The 20073-nt window shown below is 39.5% G+C and overlaps 1 long non-coding RNA gene across 1 annotated transcript; it reads left to right on the plus strand.

Annotated features, from left to right (window-relative positions):
• Positions 1-2176: 2176 nt before the first annotated feature.
• On the plus strand, positions 2177-3767 carry LOC311035818. The gene is made up of 3 exons (XR_014599787.1): positions 2177-2244; positions 2642-2797; positions 3673-3767. It is a non-coding gene; the product is annotated as an uncharacterized lncRNA (long non-coding RNA).
• Positions 3768-20073: the final 16306 nt, after the last annotated feature.

Below are 20073 nucleotides of genomic sequence, written 5' to 3' on the forward strand. Positions count from 1 at the left end.
GTCCCCCGGTCTCACAAGATCAAGCACTTGATTCTGAACTTTTGCTGTCAAGTCTGGATATTAAAACTTGTGTCAGCTTTACCGGTGTGTTTACATCACCATTCAATCAATGCCATTTGAAATGTGAATTCACTCACGACCCGACGCGCACTGCTAGTCCCTTTAGTTACAGGGGAGGGCGGCCCGGACGGGTGATTTATCCCGCAGCTCCACCATTTATTATGTGTCTGAATATAAAAAAGTTAACCTGGATGGGTGTGTTTGGCCACATCGTTGCTGCAAACTGAGGTAGGCGTCTCTGCTTAAACTTCACTTCATCTCCTAGCCTGTGATCTGAGCTTAGTCCTAAAAGAATATCCTATGGAAGTGATTTACAATTGATTTACAATTCTTTGTTGTCTAAACGTTTGGTCAGTGAGAGAGTGAGCTTGGTGCATGGCAGCAGAGATACAGTCATGTCGTCTCATCTTGTTTTTTTCTTTGACCCGACACAGCACATGTTACAGCTCAATGTATACTCTGTCGTACGACGTGGTCGTGCGCTAAAAATAGCAGACCTACAAGCTCACAATGCGTCATGTCCGCAACGCGTTGTGAGCTTGTAGATCTGCTATTTTGGACCCGCGACCCGCTGTACGGCGAAGTATAACTCTCACATTATTGCTTTTCTAGCACGAATATATCGCCAATCTGCGATTTCTGGGCCGGCGATGGCCGATAGGAATATTTTGGCATATCGCCCAACCTTATCTTCAACGCATTTTGAAATATCCCTATAATGGCCTAGCCTGGGATCCAGACTGATTCGCTACGTTCGGTGGATTTTGTTTCTCACTCGCTATACAGTCTGGAAAACCTCCTATCTCTGTGCACAAATGAGTGAAAACGTCTCGCCGCTTCTGATTGGTCTGTAGGGGGGGACCAATGTTGTCCAGTGTAAAACTCGAGTCACTTCCTGACTTGTCAACGTCATTAAAATACGAGTCAAATAGGCTGGCCAGACTGATAAGTGAAGTGAGGAAAATAAATCAGCCGAAAGTAGTGAATCAGGCTGGATCCCAGGCTAATAATGGCCCCCAAGAACAACCATCCTGTCGGTGACGTTCGTCCTCCTTCATTTGATGAAGAAGTAGGGAAATGAGGCAGATCAACTTGTCACACTATGTTGCCAGGACAAGTAGAATGTTTCTCTCATCCATGTAAACAGCTTCAGGGCTGTATCATTTGTCGTAGGACAAAGAGCATCACTAGCCAATCTACAAGCTCACAATGCATTGTGAGCTTGCTATTTTAGAAAATATTTAATCCTTTTTTTCCCCCCCAACCACATGAACCCATACATCCCTATTCTGGGGCTAACATTCAGCGAAAATAGCAGATCTACAAAGACGCATCGATCGGCAAAGATATTTTGTGTCGAGTGAAAACAGGAGAGGCTAGAGAGCCCTTGGGAATCATGTCAACTAAGTAAAGGGTTTAAGTTGTTAAAGTTTAACTTTAAAAAAAGAATAGGACAAGAGGTTCACTAAGAGAAGAATCCAATGCACATACAGTAGGTTTCCACGTGACAGTGACGTATGTTAAAGTGTGTGAGGAAATAGGAAATAGGCTACTTGACACGACAGTGGTTTCATCTATAGACCAGACAGCAGCTCAGAGTTGAGACTCACTGAAGACACACACACACACACACACACACACACACACACACACACACACACACACACACACGATGAAGTGAGTAAGATCATAATTCATAATATTATCTCGGCCAGTCGTAGCCTACCGGAATTAGATCTGAAAAACAATCATACATCTCACACACACACACACACACACACACACACACACACACACACACACACACACACACACACACACACACACACACACACACACACACACACACACACACACACACACACACACACACACACACACACAGCAATGTGATGATGAAAGAATGAAACACTATAAATACCCTGCCATATAACATTACATACACTAATGGACATCTTAATTATGATCTTATGTAATTCTTATTTATTCTTTATATTCTTCCAGACATCCCACCTTTGTTTTGGACAGGCCTATTCATGATGTATGTGACTACATTTTTAATTGTCTTTACTTTAGTAAAACAATTATCTGTAGAAACAGATCCCATCCGTTTTGGATGTGATGTCACATGTTCCAGTTCAGAGTATGATGTAGAGGGGAGATGCTGCCCCCTGCGTTACCCAGGTAAGAACTACACTTTTAATTGTCTGGGTGTCTTATGCTTGTTGTGCATATATATAGCGCAGTGGAGTACGTTTTCTGGTCAAAAAGTGTATTTTAGACTCAAGAGTGTTCCCACTAAAGACAGTAGGCTTTCAAAATCATAAAAACGTCTTTGTTTTGGTGATTAGCGAAAGGATATGTTTTATTTTTATAACAAGAGGCTGTCTGCGCTACCGCGGGTGTGCGAGCAACGGCTTGACATACATACGCTAACATAGCGTTAAGAAAAACTCCTGCTAACGTTATGGACCAGAGCTAGCCCGCTCCATACATCTTCCCAATAAATACTAGTAAATTGAGTTTTGCATTTAAGAAGTGTCATGCTTTCATCTCTTATCTCAACTCAATGTAATCACAGGTCCTGGTCTGAAGGTTAAGAGTACATGTTCACCAACATCTAATGCAGTGTGTGAACCATCAGAGGGATTCTACTGTGTCGACCCAACAGAGAATGGATGTTTTAAAACACAGAAACACAGCAGATGCAAGCCTGGTCAATATGTTGTTCACACAGGTTAGTCTACATGTATTGATTTTAACATGATAGGAGAGAGTGTAGTTCACTTCACTTTCACTTTGCAAGTTTTTATTTTGATCATTTTCACTATGCAAAAACAATATGCTCCATTCGCATAAAACAATAATAATAATAAATAAATGTAACATAGTTATGACCAAAAAAGGTATAAGCTGAAGCTAAAATAGCTTATTTTGCTTACCCTTTCAACACTTACATACATGACAATTTTAGGAAAACAATTTCAGTCTCAAAAAAGTAAAAAGAAAAGAAAAAAACATAAACAAAGGATTTTGCCTCATAATACATAATAACAATATAATAATACAATGCATGATCACATGTATTGTTATACATGTAATACATGATTTTTTAAATTATAACATTCTTTTTTGTTTTATTTTTGTTCTAGTTCAATTTTATAATACTACATGATCATATAACCTCTCTATACATGTTAATAGTCTTGTTTTTAAAAAAAAATTTAAACACAAAGATTGAACTGCATAACCTTAATTCCCCTTCACAGCAAGTTAAAATGCCATCATGATTTATCATGACACAGGAAACCTTTCAGCAGATATATAGAACATTCCTCACTATTTTAATATTGAGAAAATGAAAACAGAAATGAACTGCTTCTACTGTCAGAACTAAAGGTGAATTCACACTGAGTGAAACGTGATTGTCTTGAGTGACGTGATTCAACAGTAACTTTATATAAAGTCGACTGAAGAATAGAGAGATGAGCATTTTTCAACTGTACAATAAAACTATTAGTATGTTCCCCTTGCAAATATTTATGACATGGAATATGAAGCCTACTGTAAATATATTATCTTTGTATTATGATTGTGTTTGTTTTCCTACAGGAACATCCTCTACAGATACAGTGTGTACTGGCTGTACTGGTGACACATATTCTGATGGTACATTTACAACCTGTAAACCACACACACAGTAAGTGTCATTTACAGTCCAACCTTCATCATACACATTCATACAATGAACATGAACCAATTACAATGTTTCTTCTCTGTCATTCCAGGTGTGAATCTATAGGACTCTATCTAATAAAACCAGGAAATCATTCACATGATTCTATATGTGGAGGGTTGGATTCAATAACAATGACTTTTGGTTTTGTTGTTGGTGTTGTTAGTGCTGTTGTTGGTGGTGTTATTGCTACTGTTATAGTTCATGGCTTTGGTATTGATGGTATTGTTGTTCATGGTGAAACTTTAGCTTGTAATGTTGCTTGTAATGTTGTTTATAACGTTATCAAAGTTATGAGTTTGTCATATTTTTGTGTTGTTGTTTTGGGTGTTTATTAGTCTGGGAGGGTTAGCGTCGGAGCTTGGACAGCAGGGGCGCGGCCACTGCGTTGTGATTCAAATCAACAGCCAATGAAGAAAAGGGGGCGGGATCCACATGCAGTGGGTGATGCATCTAAATAGGATCGACGGGAAGCAATTTCCCCTTGAGAAATTTCGGCCGCCATTGTTGTGTACTGCTGTTTGCCTCTCGTCGGACTTTTTAGACGAGTTGCACAGCTCTCAGACCGGTAAGAGGCGTGTCCGCTCAGATTCAGAGCGTGACGTACATCCCGCCCACAAATACCAGGGCTGTGGCCCAGAAGTTCCTCGCCAGAGCTGGCGAAAACTTCTGGGAACTCAGATTAGGTGTTTATAGTCCTCTTGTTGGTACTGGTTCTAGTGTTGTTGTTGTTGTTGTTGGTGTTGTTAGTGCTGTTGTTGTTGGTGGTGTTATTAGTACCGTTATATTTCATGGCTTTGGTATTGTTGGTATTGTTGTTCATGGTTCAACTTCTGTTTTTAATGCTTTGCTTTTTGTTTTTAACATGGTTATGTCTCTTGTGTGCGATGATGTTGTTCTTTGTGTTGGTTTGAATGTTGCTGTTAGTATGTTTCGTTTAATTCCTTTTAATGATCCACCTTTTTGGGATGACTATTATAAACGTTGTATTGGTGTTGTTATTTTTGGTGTTTTGATTTGTCTTGTTACTGATACTGTTTTGGTTGGTGGTGTTGGTGGTCCATTTGGTTATTTTGGTTATTTTGTTTGTGGTGGTGGTGGTTTAGTTGGGGCTGGTGCTACTCTTCTATTTGGTCTTCATAATGAGGATGAGGATGTTTTTCGATATCATCCTTCTAGTGTTGCTATTGCTGTTCATGTTGCTGCTGGTGTTGCTGCTTTCGTTGTTCATGGTGTTGTTACTGGTTTTACTGTTAGTGATTTTGCGTTTTTTTTCGTATTGGTATATGTTGATTTTCATAGTTATGCTTTTTTTGATGCTGTTGCTGTTGCTGCTGATAGTGTTATGTGTATTATTAGTTGGATTGTTATTTTTCCAGTTGCTACTTATACTCTTAGTGATATTGATGATTATGTTACTGTTTTTTGTTTTATTGCTGGTGGTATGTTTGTTGGTCTAGGTTGTTGTTTTATTAGTGGAGGTTTTTATGGTGGCCTTGTTATTGTGGCTAATGTGGTTAGTGGTATTAGTGTTGGGGTGATGATTCTGCTGTGGATAAAAAGATACTTTCTAGATGGTTGGTGTCGTCAGAGACAACGTGGTAAGTTTACATTTGATGGATAAGATGATGTTTCTCATTGTTATTCTACAGTATGGTGATTGTACTGTGGACACTATCACGTATATCCATCTATCTATCTATCTATCTATCCATCCATCTGCCTGTCTACAGAAATAAATGCTACACGATGCAATGAGATGCTAGAGTGCGGACTAGCCGACACCAACTCAGGACTCCATGAGTATGCAGCAAGAAGAAGAAATGTTACACAACGGGTTTGTTTTCAACTTTTAAAGAGGTAGTGAATTGAAAAATGTTTTTTTTTCTCACTTTTTCACATCGTCACCTACCAGTGACATCATCAATGGGTGAATCCAAGCTAATAGAAACTGAAGACTTTCTCTTTCTGGAAAGTTATCATGCTATGATAGAAGCCATAGTTCTCGCATTCATTTAACAATAAAATAAATGAAATCTTTTCTGAAATGACCAAACCTGCCTACCAATGATGTCACTGGTAGGCAGGTTTCTGAACTGTCCACAGCCCTCCAATGAGACACAGAGTGAGTAAACTGAAATGGTGCCATATTATGATGAGCATTAGTGAGGACCAATTATATGAAGATTGAAAATGGGTGAAATGCTCCTTTAGCCACTTTTATAACACATTATATACTGCCCTATATAATGTCACATGACAGTAGCAATGCGTTGTGAGCTTGTACTGTATATAAGCTATTTCCGCCGTTTTAGAATTTTAAAATAATATATATATATATATGTATTTATTTTAATGGAAAGACGTTGTAGTGGTTTAATTTCACATACTAATTTTATAATAGTAAGGGACTGTGTTCGTTATTTAGGGTGAGTTCGGAAATGCGCACCGGAAGCGCACTCGGCTATTAGTTTGTATTGGCCAGTGCGCTCAGTGCTACGTTTCCGAACACACCCTTAGTTACCAGGGGGAGAGGTGGTCCTGATGTGATTTTGTTCTTTTTTCTTGCCCCCCATGCGTGACCCCCCCCCCCCCCCCCCGTATTTTTTATATTCACAAAATAGCTTCAAATAAATGTGTTGCGATGCAATGCGTTGTGATCTTGTAGATCAGCTATGTTCGCCGTTTTAGATTTTTTTCTTTTTTTTTAAAGAAAATATCTTGAAAATGTTTACAAAATAGGAACCCAGGGTTGATTCTGTTATATTGAAATGTTTCAATAGTGGTTTAATTTCACAACAGTAACACACAATGTGGAGGTTTAGGACAAACACTATGTATTTAATATCCATGATTTAATTAGATTTTCTCTGTTCTCTTTTGTAGGGAACTCTTGATGTAACCACATGCTTTGAAGACACGAAAAGAAGAAGAAGAAGAAGCTACCCCACTTCCCCACACCACAACCTGAATGAAGGTCAGTCACCCCGATATGTTCAAAGGGAAATAATGACACCTAAAATGTGTCCCTCTGATACTATAAAGTCCTCCATGTCATTTTCACCATCCATATCACAACAGTCCTTACAATATTCCACAGAAGAAATGTCATGTGATTATTGTGACTTCTCATCCACAGACCATCCTGTTACAGAGGCACTGTCCTCTCCACATCCCTCAGTGGAGCTTCAAGATGAAACTGATCTAAGCTCTTCCTTCAGTGGTTGTAGGATGGGAAAATTCACCTCCCTGCCTCGTTCTCGAAGCTTACCCTCACTGAGACAAATTCCATGTACAGAGAACAAGAGAAGTTTCAGAGCAAAGCGGTCCCACAGCTTAAATGATGTTACTCTACTGGACAAAACACAGACAATTACACCTGATATCATTGTCGTAGAAAACAAGGAAAGCTACAGGTTCCACTGCACCCAAGCAGGACTGTTCCAATGCAACGTGACCGGTCTGGTGTTTAAAACGGCGACAGAGGGATATGTGACTTACAGGACAGTCCCTTGGGGCCAAAGGCTTCTAGCCCAGCTTGGCAAAAGGCCTGCAGGACCACTGTTTGACATCAAATGCACTCAGGGCTCTGTGTGTCAGTTACACTTTCCACATTGTGAGATCCTCTCCATGGGTGGAGCCAAATCCTTGTCTGTTGTCCGTGTGATGGATGATGATGGCATAGAGCTCATTAAGCCTGATGTGATCACAGAAACTCATGTCATCATAAATATAACCATATTTTCACTCTTTGGTCTAATTACAGGTGTAAATGAGTTGGTCAACTTCTTTTTAAACAGCCTGAGCCTGGCCCCGAATCCTATCCATGCACAGGTGTTGCTGTTTTATACACCACCGATAGATGATGATGAACCCAGTTCAATCATGCACGTATTGCTCCTGCCTCGGAATGTTGTGCTGCGTGAAGTGCTGCAGGAAAGAAGAAGCAACCATGGAGAAAAGATTTACATTGAACTCAAAATGAATCCATCATAATTCTACCAAAGAAGGCAAGATTTGAAGTTGATAAATCGTCCTACCACAATTACAATGCAACATTTGTCATGAATTTGGAGGAAAGGTTTAAGAATGTTAATATGCTTCTAAAAGACGACACCACCTGTTCATGGGAAGGCTACGAAAACCTTTCAGCTCCTGCCTTAAGAAAACAACAAGTTCAGCGCACTCTGAGCCGTCTAGCAGAGGACAGACTGTTTGATGTGCGGAGCAGCTTCATCAACAGAGTTTCACTTCCCAATCTCAACTGTCTCCTGGATAAACTTATACAGAAGAAGGTGTTGAACGAAGAAGAGTATGATAAAGCCAAGGTGGAGCAAGTGAAAAATGAAAAGGCTCGTTTTGTCATTGATACTGTGATGCATAAAGGAAGTGCTGCAAGTTCACTCATGATATCGTTTCTCTCTGAAACCGACCCATTCCTCTCTGAACATCTTGGGTTGATGTGAAACTGTACTGATGTACTGAAAATACCTTCAGTATTCAGGCTACTTCTATTTTATATAGAAGATGAAAAGACAAGTTGGACACATTGAAGTTGGATCATTATATTATATTGCAGATACTTTTTTATGACGCAGTCACAGAGCGCAACTTCAATGTAAACGAGCAGTGCCTTGCTCTAAAAAAAACAAATATCTGTATTCCATTGTGTAAATAGATTTAAGAATTACAAGTTCATATTACACTTCTGTGTAACAGCTCTGTTGTCTGATAGAACTACAATTCCCAGGATTCAGTTCAAAACAGAAACACAAACAACGTGTGGTACCTGAGCATATTTAGAAAAAGCAACAACAACGTCTTTATGAACTTTGAAATACCGGTACTTTGCCTAGTGTCGGGGGCATGCACTCATTTTATTAAAAAAAAATAGTGTTTAATAGTGTTGAAAAAATAAACATTTAATTGGAATGGAATATACCAGTGAGAGATTATATCAAAAATAACTTGTTTCATTAAAAAGGTAACACAGTATGACTTTAATATAACTTTACTTATGTGTAATTGTTTTTTTGTGGGAGCAAACGTCAAGAACATTATGTACATGCTTGCCCTGTTTAATGAATAAAAAACATTTTCAACATTTGTAAATTTAGTAATGTCAAGCAAAGAAGAGGTTACCTATTTGGGCTGTATTAACAACAAACTGACAAGAGAAAAAATAGCATCAAAAGTGATCAAAAAAGTAAATCAAATAACAAGATTTTGGGGCAGAATTTCCTCTTTTATCAACAAAATGCTCTCTAGACTCTAGCTGGAGCCCTCATTCAATGTCACTTTGACTACGCTTGCACCTCTTGGTTCTCCAACATCTCAATGACACTAAACACTAGACCTCCCAAAACAAACTGATCCGACTAAGTCTCAGCCTAAAGCCCATGACCCACCTAATTCCATCACACTTTGCTAGTCTGGGATGACTCAGGGTAGAAGACAGGGTTAAGCAATTCAAAATGCGATTGGTATTTAAGACAGTCAAAGACACAGAGGCCTCAATACCCTCATAGCTGACTAACTACTTCTCCACAGTGAGTGACACTCACAGACACACCACTAGAGGGAGCCACCATGATCTGGTATTACCACTTATAGAACAAACATGGAACATTCTCATTCTACTGCTCTGCCACCATAATGTCCATTAAAAGATGTGTATCACTGGCTTCTTTCAGACAGACCTGAACATCTATCAGGAGACCACAAGGGGAGCTAAATGATATTTTCCCATAGAAAGGAGGTGACATTCACTGCAGACTTTTTCCTTATTAGTTATGTTTTATGTTATGCTGATTAATGAATACATAGGACCACAATGGAAACAAGTCCCCAGCACTTTGTTGTGTTCTCCTTTTAGCCTTAATGTCTGACTGTACCTCTGTGCTGTTTACATTTATGACTAATAAAGTATTCAATCAATCAATCAAACAAACCTATATGTGTGAAATAGGGCCTAAAGTGGTAAATGTTTGGACACCCTTCAGTTTATTTATTTCTATAATGACGGCTCTGCAATCAACCATTCAACGTTATTTGAAAACATAGAATATCATAGACTCTGACTCAGCAACAGTGTTGATTTAGTCGACTAAAAGTATGACGAAAAATGTTTGTTGACTGCCTTTTTTCACTGACGAAAGCTGAATAAAAGCTAAGCTACGATGACTAAAACTAAGACTAAATATATTGACAATTTCGTCAACAAATAAAAACTAGATTAAAATGTTAGTGAGGGATCTAGTGGAGAAGAGATCCAGTAGAACTAAAAGACAAGTAATTTTATGTTTGGTTGCGCTCGGGTGTTGCGCTCTGAAAATAGCAGATCTACAAGCTCACAACGTGTCGCAGCGCGACGCGTTGTGAGCTTGTAGATCGGCTATTTTCAGCATGCAACCAAGTGTAAAATCAGCCATTGCGACGCCATCAAGGCACCGCCAACATACATTTTAGTCGACTAAATAAACTGTAGATTTAGTCGACTCTAATCTCATGCTGATTAAAAACAAAATGGAATTTCATTCAAAAGACTATGACTAAAACTAAATCAAAATGTGCTGTCAAAATCAACACTGACCCAGCACTGAACACAGGTTTAAATACAACAGGGCTTCTCAATGGGTGCCACTACGGGTGCTGAGACTCAAGTCTAGGGGTGCTGCAGAATACCTTGGTAATATTTAGATCAATATCACTTCAGTTTAACCACTTAGACCATGGGGTGCCCAAAAGGTAGATAGTGATCTATCAGTAGATCACAAAGGCTGTGCAGCTAGACCACATGACATGCCCCTAAAAAAATACCAATTCAAATATAAAAAATACATATTTATAAACAAAAATCACAAAACTAACTATTTTTGTCAACTGACACTTGAATTAAGGTGAATCGATTGATTGACATCAAGAACAGCCGGTCAGCTACCTTCACGGCTTCTATAGCAGGCAAACCCACCAATACGATGCTTTGTTTTCAAGTGCTGCGCGCAAACGTCAGTAATATTACAAAGTTATAAAAAATGTGCATGGCAAAAAATAACCCAAAAACCTACCACTACCATACAGAATGGGAGGAAGGACTTTTTTCTCCCACTATTTACCATTCCAAGTTCGTTTGTCTTATATGTAATCTGAGTTACCAGAAGTATTGGTATTTGTGGGCGGGATGTAACTTAGGCTCAGAATCTGAGCGGACACGCCTCTTACCGGTCTGAGAGCTGTGCAACTCGTCTAAACAGTCCGACGAGAGGCAAACAGCAGTACACAACAATGAGACGAGAGGCAAACAGCAGTACACAACAATGAGACGAGAGGCAAACAGCAGTACACAACAATGAGACGAGAGGCAAACAGCAGTACACAACAATGAGACGAGAGGCAAACAGCAGTACACAACAATGAGACGAGAGGCAAACAGCAGTACACAACAATGGGATAATACTTTTTTGTGTGGGTAGATCAGGTTGAACGGTCATTTTAAAAGTAGTTCTAACGTCAAAAAAGTGTGGGCAGCCCTGACTTAGACCCTCTAGACTTAGTAAAAACATACCTGAGTTGTAACTGATTCTACCAGACCCCCATGTGTAATCACCATGTGGGTGATCGCCATGACGACAGTGAGCCTGTGGTCCCACAGGCCTCTAGTAGAAACTCTCTACCAACCAAAACAGATGATCTACAAGCTCACACTGCATCGTGGTGTGATGTGTTGTGAGCTTGTATATCTCCTATTTTCACAGAATGTTTCCCCTCATAATAGTGTTGCTATAGAGTTGATGTGGTTAAATACATGATGAACTAAATAAATAAAATATATGATACAAGCAGCAGCTTCAGAGACATTTTCAGAGAAACCTTGAGCCTCCTTCTTTCTCCTTCTTCTCCTTCAACTAAATATAAATAATAAAATAATAAAATATATATGTCCATGCACAGAGCAGCACCCTATGGTTCGTTCATTTACATTTATAAATAATAATAATAATAAGGGTAATAATAATGATAATAATAATAACTAGAAAAAGTGCTCCTCGGAGCACAAGTCTCCGCCAGCAGACTTGGGAATGTTGGGAATGTTCTACTTCTTATGTTCTAATTCTTACAAAAAATAGAACATGTTACTGTGTCATAGTAACATGACACAAGTGTCCTATCCGTCTGTATAACTGTCCTATCCGTCCTGTCTGTATAACTGTCCTATCCGTCCTGTCTGTATAAGTGTCCTATCCGTCCTGTCTGTATAAGTGTCCTATCCGTCCTGTCTGTATAAGTGTCCTATCCGTCCTGTCTATGTAAGTGTCCTATCCGTCCTGTCTATGTAAGTGTCCTATGTAAGTGTCCTATCTGTCCTGTCTGATGTGTAAGTGTGATTATTCCTGTCTTACCTCACTTTGAAAGAGGCTAAGACTCTTTCAAAGTGACACATGTATTTATAGGCCGCTACATGTCACTAGCCAATCAGATCACACTATTTCACCGTATTGTCACGTGTCACGTGAGGCTTGACCAATGTTAGCTTGACATGTGGAAAGTGAAAACACTGGTGGAGACAATAATAATAATAAACATATCTGGCCTTTTCCGAACACATAGCCTACCTGTACACAACACATTTAAGACAAACAACATCATTCACTTCACATCATCAACACAACAATGATTTATCCTGACTATAGTGTTTTACTTTAACAAGTAAAACAATGAAAGTAACATTTACTCACATTTCAGCTCTAATGTTCAGATGTTACTGAGCAGATAAACTCACTGATAATCCACTCAGTTGTAAACAACACAGATCATTCTCTTCTCTTTCATGTAACACTCACTCTTCTCACTCCCTGGTCTCTGCTTGTCTTCTCCATGTCTTAAACAATGTTACATTAACTTGTTTATTTCACTCGTTTTACTTCTAAATGTACCACAGAGCCTGTTGTGTTTGTGTCAAACACACTGTCTGACTGTCTGCAGGTGTGGGGGGAGGGGCTGTGTTGCCAGATCTTGTGAGATAAACAAGGAACCCCACACACACACACACACACACACACACACACACACACACACACACACACACACACACACACACACACACACACACACACACACACACACACACACACACACACACACACACACACACACACACACACACACACACAGCTATTTGTCCCCAAAAAGAGACTGCTGAGCCCTGAAAGATTGCAGCTATTTGTTTCAAAAAAGCTTTAATCCAACATGATGTAGAACTATTTCTATCAGCCAGTCTGTACTGTACCTCCATCAACTAAACATTATTTACCTTATTCACTTTTTTAACTCTTGCTTTGGCAATGTAAACGTATGTTTTCTCGTGCCAATAAAGCTCCTTTGAATTGAATTTCTGTGTAACAGACATGTTTTTTTGTCTTCCTTTTGTTGACTTCCTCTTTTGTGTGTGTGTGAGAGAGAGAGAGAGAGAGAGAGAGAGAGAGAGAGAGAGAGAGAGAGAGAGAGAGAGAGAGAGAGAGAGAGAGAGAGAGAGAGAGAGATTTCCTCTGCTCTGTGGTTTCATGCACCAGCATATCGTTCTTATCAGGCAGAAACCTTGTAACTCCATATCTCAACTTTGTATGTTTTTCCCTCCTTTTTTTGGGGTAAATTAATAATGTCCTACTTCATCATAATATACGGTCTCACAAAAAAATAGTAATAGAGTCTCACAAAAGTAGCACAAAAAATAGCAGATCTACAAGTTGCATCACATTAGGCTTGTGGATCTACTAGTTTTGCAATTTTTTACCTTTTTCATGAAAGTGAAAATGGTTCATTGTGTATAATATGGGTTTTATAAATATTACAAATATTAACAAGAGTTTGTGTCTAAATAAGAACTACATTAGATCCATTTACATTTTTTATTTCATTTTACATTTTACAAAAGTACAGTTTGTTGGACATAGGAGGTTTCCATGTGACAGTGACGTACGTTAAAGTGTGAGGAAATAGGAAATAGGAAATAGGAACTTGACACGACGCAGATGGAGGCTATACTCATCTACAGATCAGACAGCAGACACACACAGAAGTAAGTAAGATTATAATTCATAATATTAAGACATTTGTTGTGTATTGTATAGTAGCTCAGAGCTCAGGTCTTGGCCAGGCCGGGTTGCCTAACCAAGGCCCATAAACTTTGAAAGCCAGTCGTAGCCTACCAGAATGAGATCTGTACATTTCATACTCCTCCATGTTTATCACATGACCACAGAGATCATGTTTATCACATGACCCCAGAGATCATGTTTATCACATGACCCCAGAGATCATGTTTATCTGGTTCGGTTTGTCTGTTTTTAGAAATACATTTGTAGGAGTTTGTAGCAAAAAGTGTGTTTTGAAGAAAACACAAAATGGCGGAAGATCTGCGCCAAATGGCCGGGGCCTATATGGAGACGCAGAGTGAGGATGACTCATGAGGAAGGTAGTGCATGAACATCAGTGGCCCAGGTGCAAGACTTGTAAAAGTATCATAAAAGAGAATAGAGTCTGTATACTGGTGATGCTGATGCTGTATACAGCGGAGGTTTTTCAGCATCACCGTGTGCAGAGTCTATTCTCTTTTATGATGATGATGATGATGATGATGATGATGATGATGATGATGACACACACACACACACACACACACACACACACACACACACACACACACACACACACACACACACACACACACACACACACACACACACACACACACACACACAGGCCTGCATGTTGCGTCAGCATCACACAACAGTGCTTGAAGACTTGTTACACAGTTTTGTCAGAGGACAGGAAGTGTTGACGGAGCTGAAGCGCATAAAGTCTGATGCATCCTGTTCAACGGCTGTGATGAACTATGGTCTTCTATATGGTCTTATGGTCTGTTTATACAGAAGCACCGTCTAGTGCTTGTATAATTATTCATTCCAGTTCACTGTGAACAACATTCAACACCAAAAGGGTTCATTTGGTAACATGTGAGAGTCTCTGAGTTATGAATGGAACAATTAACACTGAGGATTTTACTGTGCAGTGTGGCGTGCACTAGAGTTTCATTAAGTTTACTGCCCAAGCCCGCCTGGACCCGACGGGTTGAGCCGGGCCGGGCTGTACATTTATAGGCTACATTTCAATAGCAATGCAGCCAAAAAGCCTTTTATATTATGAGCCTAGGGGCCAGACAGACTTCGTTAACAGTCTAAATCGAAGGAGGCTAAATCAAAACGTTTTCTACTGCCGTGTGGATTACCTGATGTCTGTAACAACTACCATTTCAAAGCCTTTGTTCATAAACCAAAATGAATGAAACTTAAAAGGAGTTACAAAGTGATCGATCCATCATTTGCCGCTTGTTTTGATAAATTAGATAGATTCCTTGGCGGCTAGCAACGTTGTATATAGAAGCACATCATTCAACATATAATCCAACAGGAGTAAATGCAGTGTCAACAGTAAGTCACTAATGATGAATCAGCTGTCAACAGTCTGCCACTAATGAATCAGCAAATGAATGTTAAATCCAATGGATAACTGCAGAGTGGGACGGTCACTTTGAAAAACTGAATGAGTGCAACTGCTAGTTGTGAAATGGTAGAATTGTTCTTCATGAATAGCCTAGCCAATAATATTAAATGAGGAGAAAAAGTCTCCTGCTGCTGTTCATAAAAATGTTGGGCTACGGGCGGGGTCCGTGGGTCGGAGCCAATTTATCAATTATGTAACATGCTTTGGGTTGGGCTCACGCTGACGTTCTGTCGGGCTGGGTTGGGCCGGGCTCAAATATTTAGGCCCGATTAAAGCTGTACCTGCACTGATGTGACAGACAGGCAGACAAGCAGAGATTGACAGATTGACAGCTTTGAGATTGCGTGAGTGCTTTGTTTTCTACTTATTTATGGACGGTGTTAAGTTTACAAAGTCCAGACAACCTTGTTGTGACCCAACAAGAACACGGCCTGTTATCAGCAGCTAGACTTATATAATGGATGTGAATGTTGTCATAGGATTATAAAGAACACATCCACAGTCTGTCCAAAGTGTAAAGCCTGGGGGAGAGGAGGTGAGACTGATCCACCTGACCACAAGCTCACCGTCTGCTTTGGTATAAAGTGTCCATGTTTCATTTGCAGAAAAACATTTTTAGAATTTTAAAGACAGGATAAACAAGGTCTTATGCACACCTGATCAGCTCAGACACAGATAGGTAGAGATCAGACATATAGAATAATAACCCAGACACCATCTTCACTTGCACAATAAGGTCAACTTTTATTAAGGTCATAGACCTTCTTCAGAATTCTAAAGACACATTGCCCCTCATTTATCAACGCAGCGTATAAACCGGCGTATATTTTTCCATATATTCGGCCGTACACCAACGTCGAAGTCACATTTATCAACGCATCCTACACAGCTGATCCGAGCGTACACTTGGTCCCAGCGTTGATAAATGTCACGGCTGAAACCGAGCGTCATTTGAATAACACGCCCTTAAAATATTCTCAAAACGCCCCGATTTTACGACATGAAGACGAACCAGAATACGACCAAAGACATGAAAAGCCAATAAGAAACAGTTCCCCCCGCTGGCCTCGCCGCACACATACACGCCTCTCTCTCTCGCTCTCGCTCTCTCTCTCTCTCTCACACACACACACACACACACGCACACGCACACGCACACGCACACACATACACGCGCCCGCCCAACTTTGTCTTTCATGTCCGTGTCCGTAGCGTAGCGGTACATGAGACTCGGGCGGAATGCAGTGATTCCGTGCCGCCACGTTAATATTGGAGCGTCGGGTTTATATCCTTAACCCAGCAAGGTTGTGTAGCCTACATAACTCTCTATGACTTAACTCCATAACATAGGACAAGCTACTGTAAGTTTGTAGACCTCACTGTCAGTGAAAAGATGGTCGGGGCTCCCGAAAATTCTCTCGCAGAAGCACTGCTGCGCTGAAAATAGCAGATCTACAAGCTCACAACGCGTCGCAATGCGACCTGTTGTGAGCTTGTAGATCTGCTATTTTCAATACAGACAGATCTACAATCTTATCTGAATGACTGTTAAAGCAGTTTGTTTAAATTACTTTATAAAATGATATATTTTCACAGCGATTATTTATTAGTGTAGATATACACATTTAGGAGTGGATTATGTGTCTAGATGCTTGTCAGACAGTCAGACAATGGTGCTCCGCAGGTCTAGAATGGAATAAACGGACGCAGCCAACGTCAACAACTGGTCTCGACCAGACGTGAGATTTCAGCCTACGGTAGGATGAAGCCCACGTCAGGATATCCTACTATAATTCTAGTAACCTCTGTCCGTCTGTAGTGGTGAGTACAGTATGTGAGTGAAGATACCCGGTTCTCCTCACTGGCTGGACCAATTGCTCTGATTTTGCACACAGCCATTGACCATTACCATCTGAACGCAACTTTGAAGCCCGTTTTTCAATTTCATCAAATCTCAGCTTCTTATTAGCGTTTTTGTGTCAAACACTGTCGCCATGGTTACGGGGCTGCCCAGCTATGGGACGAACTGTTGTCTGTAACAACTACCATTTCAAAGCCTTTGTTCATAAACAAAAATGAATGAAACTTAAAAGGAGTTACAAAGTGATCGATCCATCATTTGCCGCTTGTTTTGATAAATTAGATAGATTCCTTGGCGGCTAGCAACGTTGTATATAGAAGCACATCATTCAACATATAATCCAACAGGAGTAAATGCAGTGTCAACAGTAAGTCACTAATGATGAATCAGCTGTCAACAGTCTGCCACTAATGAATCAGCAAATGAATGTTAAATCCAATGGATAACTGCAGAGTGGGACGGTCACTTTGAAAAACTGAATGAGTGCAACTACAAGTCATGAAATGGTAGAATTGTTCTTCAATTCTGGGCTGCCCCCTAAAACTCAACCATTCAGTGCCCGTTCCTAGCAGTTCATTTTTCCCAATAGTATGAAGTAGTTTCAACTGTAGGCTGCCTGTGGCTACTTCTATTTCCAGCAGTACAATTTCAAAATAAAATGCGCATCATTTTGAGAGGAAACTCATTTCTAGTTCATATTTACCATGCTCTGTGACCATGACTATGTACGCCTATGGAACAAAAGTGTGTTCTCTTTCATCATCCTTTGGAGCAGTGTGAGTAATGCTGGCTAAAGTTGCCCACAGAACTGTACAGTATACATTCTGCTAGTGGTGGAAAGTAACTAAGTACATTTACTCAAGTACTGTACTTGAGTACAAATTTGAGGTATTTTTGCTTTAGTGGAGTATTTCCAATTTCCAATACTTTTACTTCTACTCCCCTACATCTCAGAGGCAAATATTATACTCAACTACAATTATTTGAAAACTTTAGTTACTAGTTACTTTGTAGATTTTGATTATTATTACAAACATTTTTAAAAGAATTCATCGCAATTTTGATGAATAAAACATGTTAAAAATGGAGTTTGAAGTTATAATGTGTTTGTATAGGAATTCTGATAAAATGAATATCAAATATCTAAATACTTTATCAAGCAACTTCAAAACTGTCTGGGGGGTTCACAAAAGCCGATAAAATGACCCAAACTTTTTTTGAAAGTGAAACATCCCTTTAAGTAAAAAATGTGAATACTTTTTCCACCACTGCATTCTGCACTGCATGCAGTGATGGGTCGTGTTGTATCAATTAAACTGTCTGCCGTCATAAATACAGTTATCTTAACGGTTGATATTTAAAATGCTCATATATTAATGTGGCATTGGCTCTTGTTGCACAAATGTAAGTGGTCTACTCAGCACTGAAATGTTTGCAAATGTAGGCTATATATTTTGTCATGAACACATTAAAATATGATGACCTATAGATGCTGAGCTTGTAGATGAGCATTTTTCGGGAAAATAGCAAAAATAAATCATTGGAATGTATTTCTGTCTGTACCTGAGTTAAGATCTCCTTAAAAGTTGTTGAAAGTAGTAGGTGTTCTTAAAGGGCATGTGCTCTCCATTAATTAATATAAAACTCTAAAATGATTGGTTAGGTAATTTAATGAATCCTAACTAAAATAACAACAAATAGGCTTCGTCTTGTCTACGTCATCACAACAATCAATAGTTTTGTATATCTATGGGGGATTGCTGATATTATGTTTCATTTGTATGATTAAACTTTAATTAAACGTCACTTTTACACTGCACTGTCTATTATCAAGTTCATACTCAATTATGATACTTTTTCAGTATATATTGTAGAGTTGGGGGGGGGGGCAACTTGAGCTTTGCTTGGAGCCCCTAACTTCTTAAATCGGCCAGTGCGCACACACACACACACACACACACACACACACACACACACACACACACACACACACACACACACACACACACACACACACACACACACACACACACACACACACACACACACTCCACTATAAACTAACAGCTCAACATCTTACAGAACTACTATTTTAGTAATGAATAATGCAATGTGATAGTAAAGACTTTAAGCACTATTATTCCCCTGCCATACAACGTTTCATGCAATAATGGATTATCATGTTTTCTTTATTCTTCCAGACACCCATTTGTTTTGGACAGGACTATTCATGATGGATGTGACTACATGTTTAATTGTCTTTCATTTGGTAGGCGCACACACACACACACACACACACACACACACACACACACACACATATACACACACACACACACACACACACACACACACACACACACACACACGCAGATTTGTAATTTAAACTTCTAAAAAAAATCTAAATTTCTATCTGTGACATTTAACATTGTATTAAAGAAACCAAACTGTATCAGTAATGCTCATATGTTTCATTGTTCAATAGATGTTTATGATGCTCATGGATGTTGGATGTGATGTCACATGTTCCAGTTCAGAGTATGATATAGAGGGGAGATGCTGCCCCCTGTGTGGCCCTGGTAAGAACTACATCTTTGAATTGTCTGGGTGTTTTATGCTTCTTGTGCGTGTGTGTGCGTGCGTGCGTGCGTGCGTGCGTGTGTGTGTGTGTGTATGTATATATATATATTTATTTATTTTAGGATAGTTTTAGGATAGATTTAGGATAAACCAGTCGCTCCAACGAACTGCAGAGGCCAATGAGGTATCTAAGTTTCTATATCTATGAAGTCATGTGTCCAAACATTGTGTGTCCAACAGGAAGTCATGTGTCTGAACATTGCACAGAGTTCACATC

Source organism: Gymnoscopelus microlampas, assembly GCF_963454915.1.
Source record: "Gymnoscopelus microlampas genome assembly, chromosome: 20".
Lineage (NCBI taxonomy): Eukaryota > Metazoa > Chordata > Actinopteri > Myctophiformes > Myctophidae > Gymnoscopelus > Gymnoscopelus microlampas.